The sequence below is a fragment of the Notamacropus eugenii genome, chromosome X (assembly GCF_028372415.1).
Source record: "Notamacropus eugenii isolate mMacEug1 chromosome X, mMacEug1.pri_v2, whole genome shotgun sequence".
Lineage (NCBI taxonomy): Eukaryota > Metazoa > Chordata > Mammalia > Diprotodontia > Macropodidae > Notamacropus > Notamacropus eugenii.
The window spans coordinates 96,071,176-96,078,477 of NC_092879.1; the positions used below are offsets into that span (position 1 = coordinate 96,071,176).

At 36.5% G+C, this 7,302-nt stretch overlaps 1 pseudogene; it reads right to left on the reverse strand.

The window, feature by feature from the left end:
* Positions 1-427: 427 nt before the first annotated feature.
* Positions 428-930, reverse strand: LOC140515468 (ATP synthase F(0) complex subunit C2, mitochondrial pseudogene; annotated as a pseudogene).
* Positions 931-7,302: the final 6,372 nt, after the last annotated feature.

The window sequence follows — 7,302 nt, forward strand, 5'->3', positions numbered from 1 at the left end:
ATGTGGAAGGGATAACTAAATGCTTAATAAATGCTTTCTTGGTCTCATCTGTCTCTGCATTGGCTACATCGAATCTAATTCTTAACATTGCTTTCTGTTGTTTTCATTTGCATGTTTGTAATCATCATATACCTTCTTCTCTAGGTTCTACTTACTTCTTACAGCATCAGTTCATATACAATATTTTGACAGACCTGACAAATTTAAGTCCTGGCTACTAACATACAGTTTCTGTGAATAAATACATTACCCAAAAGAGAACATATTCTTAATTACCTGTGACTTAGCAAACAAGAAGGATTTTATTTCTTTTTTTTTTATTAATACAGTATTTATTTGTCTTCCCTCTGTCAAACCCTGAGCCTGTGGCTTTCACCAGGACCACCTGGTAAGATGGAGGGGGAGGTATTCACAGGCTACAAGAGACATGGAAGGACCAGGACAAGGAGGAACATTCAGAAATGTTGAGGGATAGAAATGGCTCCATCACATGGCGAAGAGGATGAGGAAGGCCACCATCAGGCAAAAGAGCCCCATGGCCTCAGACAGGGCAAAGCCCAGGATGGCATAGGAAAAGAGCTGTTGTTTCAAGGAAGGGTTCCTGGCATAACCAATAATGAGACTTCCAAATACTGTCCCAATATCACCTCCAGAGCCAGCCACCCCCACAGTGGCAGCCCCAGCTCCAATAAACTTGGCTGTTGTGTCAATGTCCCTTGAGACGGCGCTAGTTTGAAATCCACATTGGGGGACAAGTGAGGTCAAGGGACCTGATGCTGCCAAAATGCTGCAGTTCTCATCTGTCCGAACCTCTGGCCGTTTTAGCATCACTGCAGATAAAGGTCTACTCAGTAGCTGAGAGCTGCTCCTCACAAGGGCAGGGGCAGAGATGAACTTGGTGCAGGCATACATTCTCAAGGGGTGAGGGGCAAAGCTAAAGAGCTGCTGGCAGAGCAGAGGAGAGAGAGAGGGGCAGGGTTTTATTTCTTTACAAAAAATTGAGGGAATTATGTCAGCTTGTGTCAATTTTCCAAGGGGACGGAGCAGGTATAAATAGGGAGCATGCCTTGTGGAGGACATGAATCAAATTCTTTGCCAGAAAGAAAAATAAAGGACACAGACTAAAGATTTGGGTCTGGTCAGCTCAGCAGCCCAGCTGTTTCCTCTGCAGCTTCTTACTGGCTGGCTGATAAGCATCTTCAGGGTCTTCCTTCTCAGAACCCCTCTGTGGCTTCCCTAGAAAGGACAAGATTTGCTCATGCCTCTCATCAATAATTTCCAAGCACTCTCTACCCATCAGGGAGGCTAGTGTTACTTGTTCCAAGCTCACCATCTTGGACAGGCCCCCCTCTTTCCACCTCCTCCCATCACCCATTATCTGCCATGACTCAGGATGTTAGGAGAGTGGTCAGGACCTGGGGCTGTCTCCTTATCTCTCCAAAAACACGTTAGACATAGTTTTTCTTACAAGTAGAATTCTTTGGACTGTCAGCTAAAGAATGAAAATAACCTCATTAAGAAGAGCTACATGTTATTGGGGCAATAGGATGACATTCATTTATCCAGCATCGTTGGGGAATGAGATGCTCTACAGAAGAAAATTTTCTATAAAAATGAGATTTACCTTTAAAGTTCCATGTTTTTGATCATTTAAAGGAGAAATCTTTCTAAAATATGTCACATACTTTCATGTTTTATTAAATGGTATACACCAGACATAATTTAACCTTTTCTTGATTACTCAGAGTCATCATTAGAAATGCTCACTTTTATATGGCATGGTACCACGTTTTCTCAAACTCCTTCCTTGATCAGTCTCTTACTCCAACTGTGGCTATCATGCTCATGTCTATCTACAAGTAGTGTGCTTTTAAGTACTCCATTCGATTTTCCTCTTCCTCACTTCTGAGGTGACCAAAGATTTTAGCGAATATATTTGTGAAGATATTATGCCATGGAGTACCTGTGGAGTGCCTTCTCTTCTCTCATTCCTTAGAAAATGGACTGAGTTGCTTCAATCAACCTGACTACAACTCCCCCTAAAGATCAGAATACATGCTCGTTACAGACAATATCTTGCACTGATGATGGGTGGGGCTAAGCTGTAAGTAGTGTGAGACAGATGGAAGCCTTTCTCCCAAGCTGTCACTATTTTTTTTTTCTGGAACTAAAAATCCTCCAGAGTGTGTCCCAAATTCATATAATGTTATTGAAGGCTAATGGGACCTTTATAGAAGCAGACTTTCAGTATGTGTGAAAATTAACAGATTCATCCATCTGCCTACTGGATTCACATCCGAGGAAGTGACTGCTTATCAGTTATTGTACCTAATGAGGAATTCATTTATTTTTACTCAACTGATGATGGCTTCCTCTGGCCTGTCGGATCAAATCCAAAATCACCAGTCTGTCATTCAAGACCAACTATGGTACAACTCCTTCCTATTTATTCAGCTCTATAGTATCTCCCTCCCTGCCCTGCCCCTTTAAGTGTAGTCAGGGCTCCAGCCTAGCTTTCTCCTAAAGCCTCAAGTTTATTTCAACAAGTTGTTATTGAACTCTGTCTACATCTTTCTCTTAACTGAAAATGGCATAGTCCCTAATCCTGTCCAACTAAGCCAAGGATAGGCGAGAGGGATTGGACCTGGAATTTCCTTGACATGCAGAACTCCTGGATGAAGAAGCTCCATCTACCGATGCAGGGTGACCCTTTCTCTGTCACACAGGACTTAGAGTGACCTAGAGCTTGGGGGTGGATGTGCTTGCCCTTCCAGGATCACACGGTCTATATGTCAGAGTTGTCACTCAAACCCAGATATTCCTAGCTCAGAAGCCAGCTCTCTAACTACTATGCAATATTGCCATGACCAGTCCAAAGCACAATTTTCTTCAAAGTCCAGGTTAGGCTAAGTAATTTTCCTCTTTGTAAAATGAGATCTCTAGACTAGATGATCTTCAAAAGCCTTTTCAGCTTGAAAATCCATCATCTTATGATCCTAAACCCCATGTCTACAACACAACCTTCCTCCACCTCTCTCATTCCACCTGAGGTCATCTTGTCTTTCATAGTAACATTCAACAAGTATTTATCAAGACTCTGCTAAGATGAAGCATGGTGCCAGGTGCTGGGATGCAATATCAAAATGAAAACTAATTCTAGCCCTCAAGGATCTTAACTCAGAGGATAGTAGAATGTGTTAGAAAGTAAATCCAACAAGATGTCATGTATAAGAAACAAAATTCAAAACCAAAAATATTTAAATAGAGTTATAGTAAAAGGCTGGAACAAAAAAAAAAACATATTCAGCTGAACTCCAAAAAGCAAGGGAAATTGCCTTCATGGTCTCAGACAAAGCAATAGCAAAAATAGAGTTGAGATGAACAAGGAAACCATATTATGCTGAATGGTACCATAGGCAGTGAATTAATGTCAGTACTAAACATACATACACTGAATGGCATAGCATTAAATGAAAAGTGAAATGAAAAGTTGGACAAGTTACATAAAGAAATAGACAACAAAACTGTAATAGTAGGGAACCTCAACACCTCTTTTTAGATCTAGACAAACAAAAATAACCCAAAAAATTAAGGATCTGAATAGGATTTTAGTAAAATTAGATATGATGAGAAGAAAGTGGCAAACCACTCCAACATCTATGCCTAGAAAACCACAAATGGAGGTCATGAAAGAACTGAATGTGACTGAAATGACTGAACAACAGCAACAACAAAAATTTAGACACAAATTTTGTAATCACTGAATGGGAAGAGGAAGAAATATACATTTTTCTCAGGCCCACATAGCACATTCACAAAAATTGGTCATGTATTTGGGCATAAAAACCTCAGAAAGAAATGCAGAAAAGCAGAAATATTAAGTACATTCCTAACTGAATACAATGCAGCAAAAACTGTATTCAATAATATGCCATTGAAGAAAGAATGGAAAAATTAACTGAAGTCAAAATAACTTAACATAAACTAACCCCTAGGAAATAATAGATAATTTCATTACAGAAAAGTCCGGAGGATGCATGATGGAGCCAGAGAATGAACCCCACCAAATTAATAAATAAAACTGGGAGTTGTTTTTGGTGAATTCCAGTAAAATCAACTGTCAGCTAATTTGACTAGAAAAAGGAAAGAGGAAAACCAAACTACCAGTATAAAAACCAAAAAAGAAGAATTTATAACAAAAGAAGAGAAATAAAGGAAAATATTAGAATCTAAATTATTAGGTCTAAAAGGGCTATATTGAGATCCCCAACATGTTGAAGTCTTGACTCTCCCTCAAAATGGAGGATCTAGGAAGAACTCAACAATGAGAAAAGGGGATTGTAAGGTTGGTAGGAGAAGGCAGTTGAGGCATAGAGGCAAAGGTCAAAGAATGAACCCCAATGAATTAAAAAATAAAATTGAGAGCTTTTGTGAATACCAATAAAATAAACCATTAACTAATTTGACTGGAAAAAGGAAAGCATGAAACCAAATTACAAGTTGCAAAAAAACAAAAAAGGAGAATTCACAACAAGAATAGAAATGAAGGAAAATATTAGAAATTATTGTGCTTAGCTATATACCAATAAAACTAACAACGAAAATGAAGTGGATAAATATTTACAAAAAAAAATATCTAGATTAAAAGAACAAATAATAGGGAATTAAATAACCCAGTCTCAGAAAAATAAACTGAATGTGAAATAAATGAATTACTAAAGCCAAAAAAAAATCCAAGACCAGTTGGGTTTACAAGTAAATTATATCAAACATTCAAAGAACAGTTAATTCCAATGTTATACAAACTACTTTTGAAAAAATAGATTCTACTTTGTCTATCATACAAATATGATCTCGACAGCTAACTCAGAAAAAAGCACAGAATAAAACTATGGACCAATGTTCCCAATGAATCATGATGCAAACATGTTAAAATATTAGGTGCAAATGGTGGTATATGAACGTAGTGGGATGTGACTGGTCTGAAAGAAATGATAAAATAGCCAGTTTCAGAGGAAAATGAAGAGAAGGATAACAATTTTTACAATGATAATGACATTATGGAGAAAAACAACTTGGAAAAACTTTGGAACTCTGATTAACACAGTGACAAACTATAAGTCCAAAGGAATGAAGATGAATCTCACCAGTCATTCACAGACTGACAGAGAGGTGATGCACTTAAAACGCAGGAAGAATCATACATTTTCCAACACTGTTATTGTAGGAAATTGTTTTGCCAGACTATGTAGCTATGTATTGAGAATTTTATTTTTTTAAGTTTCTTTAAGGTGTGGAGATTAGTGTGAGGGACAGATTAATAAAGATGCTTAACTGAAAAAAATGGGGCAAAAAGACCCAAATTTAAAATATTAGAAAGAAGTCATATAAAAAAAAAAGGTTAGATTTCTAGCAAGATTTTGCTTCAATATTATGAAAAATATAAACATAAAATGTGACATTAATAACAAATAGATCAATAGATGCAAAATATCTTTTTGAGAAAATTCATCACTAATTTCTGTTAAAAACACAAAAAGAATAAGAAACAAACGCATCTTTCCTTAATATGGTAAATATGTCTTATATGATCCCACAATTCAGAACTAAATGTCAAGGGGGTAGGCTGGAAGCCTTTACAATAAGATCAGGGGCAAAATAAAATAGCTATTATCCTCACTATTATTTTATACAGTACTTGAAATGTTACTTTATAGCAATAACACAAGAAAATGAAATTAAAGGGATAAAAAGAGATAAAATTATAACTTTTTGCAGATGATGTGGTTTACTTAGATAACCATAGTGAGTCAACTAAAATTAATTGCAGCAATTAATAAGTCCCATAAAACTGAAGGATATAAATTAAATCCACACAAATCATCAGCATTTCTTTATTTTATCAACAAAAGTCGGCAGGAAGAGATAGAAAGAGAAATTCCATTCAAATAACTATAGAATGCATAGAAGAGTGGGTATCTGCCTATGAAGACATGCAAAGAAATACATGAATATAACCATAAAACATGCTTTTCAGGAATAAAGGCAGAGTTAATTAAAGAAATAGTAATTACTCACGCATTGGTTGAGTCATTATAATAAGAAGGACACTAATACTTACATTAATTTATTCAGTGACATACCAATTAAATTACTAAAAGATTACTTTATATAGTTGGAAAAACCCTAACAGTAATGAAATTCATCTGGAAAAACAAAAAGTCAAGATTCTCTAGGTAAATAATAAAAAATAAAGTGGGAATGAAGAGGTCTTAGCAGTATTAGATCTCAGACTAAACTGCAGTTATCCCTTCCACCTTGCAGGGGTTAAGCTTGTGGGGTCTCTGTGATTTGGAAAATCTGCATAAAATTTTGTGACCCTTTCTTCACACTGGAGAAGAAGTCTGAATTCTTATGGTATTAAAAGATGCATTTCTGAGTTTCTAAGTTTTTTTGTGTCATCTGTTGGCCTTTGCATGTTGTAGGCAGCTTCTTCAAACCCTCTCCCCCCAATTCCCATTTAATTTCTTACGCTGACCTGGGATATATAGAAGTCATGATAGAGAAAATCACACATGGAAGGAATAACGGTACAAAAGAGAAAGCATCAAAATGATTTTATATTGCTAAAGTAATAGAGAACTCTATCAGTGTGACAGATGAATAACACACCATGCAGAAGTAAACACATATAATAGTATAGTGTTGCATAAACACAGAGATCCTGATAAGGACTATTTAACAAAAGTTGTTGGGAAAACTGGAAAGCAGTATGGCAGATATTAGTTATAGACTGACAAGCATACCATATACTAAGATTAACTTCAAATACATATATGACCTACATATGAAAAGATCACATTATAAAGAAATTAGAAGAAAGAGAAGAAATTACCCTTTATCATATGGATTAAAAAAGAGTTCATGAATGTTTGCATCAGGTTTTCTGATAAATATCTCATTTGTAAGACACATAAGTGATTCAAAATTCTCAGAACGAGAGCCATTCTCCAATCAAGAAATGGGCAAAAGATATGAAAAAGGTTTCCATAGGCAAAGTTAACAAGCATTTAACAAGTGCTTATTGTGGGTCAGGTACTGGGCTAAGTACTGCAGATACAAACAAAGCCCATCCTCAAGGAGTTCACAATCTAATGGAGGAGACAATATAAGAATCACCATGTACAGAAACTCCTTCAGATACCTTTAAAAAGAGAATATGAACAAATTTTAGAGTGGCAGAATCCAATAGGAGACAGAGTGTGGAAGATTTCCAGCCCAGGACATCCCAGAAGGTCGACA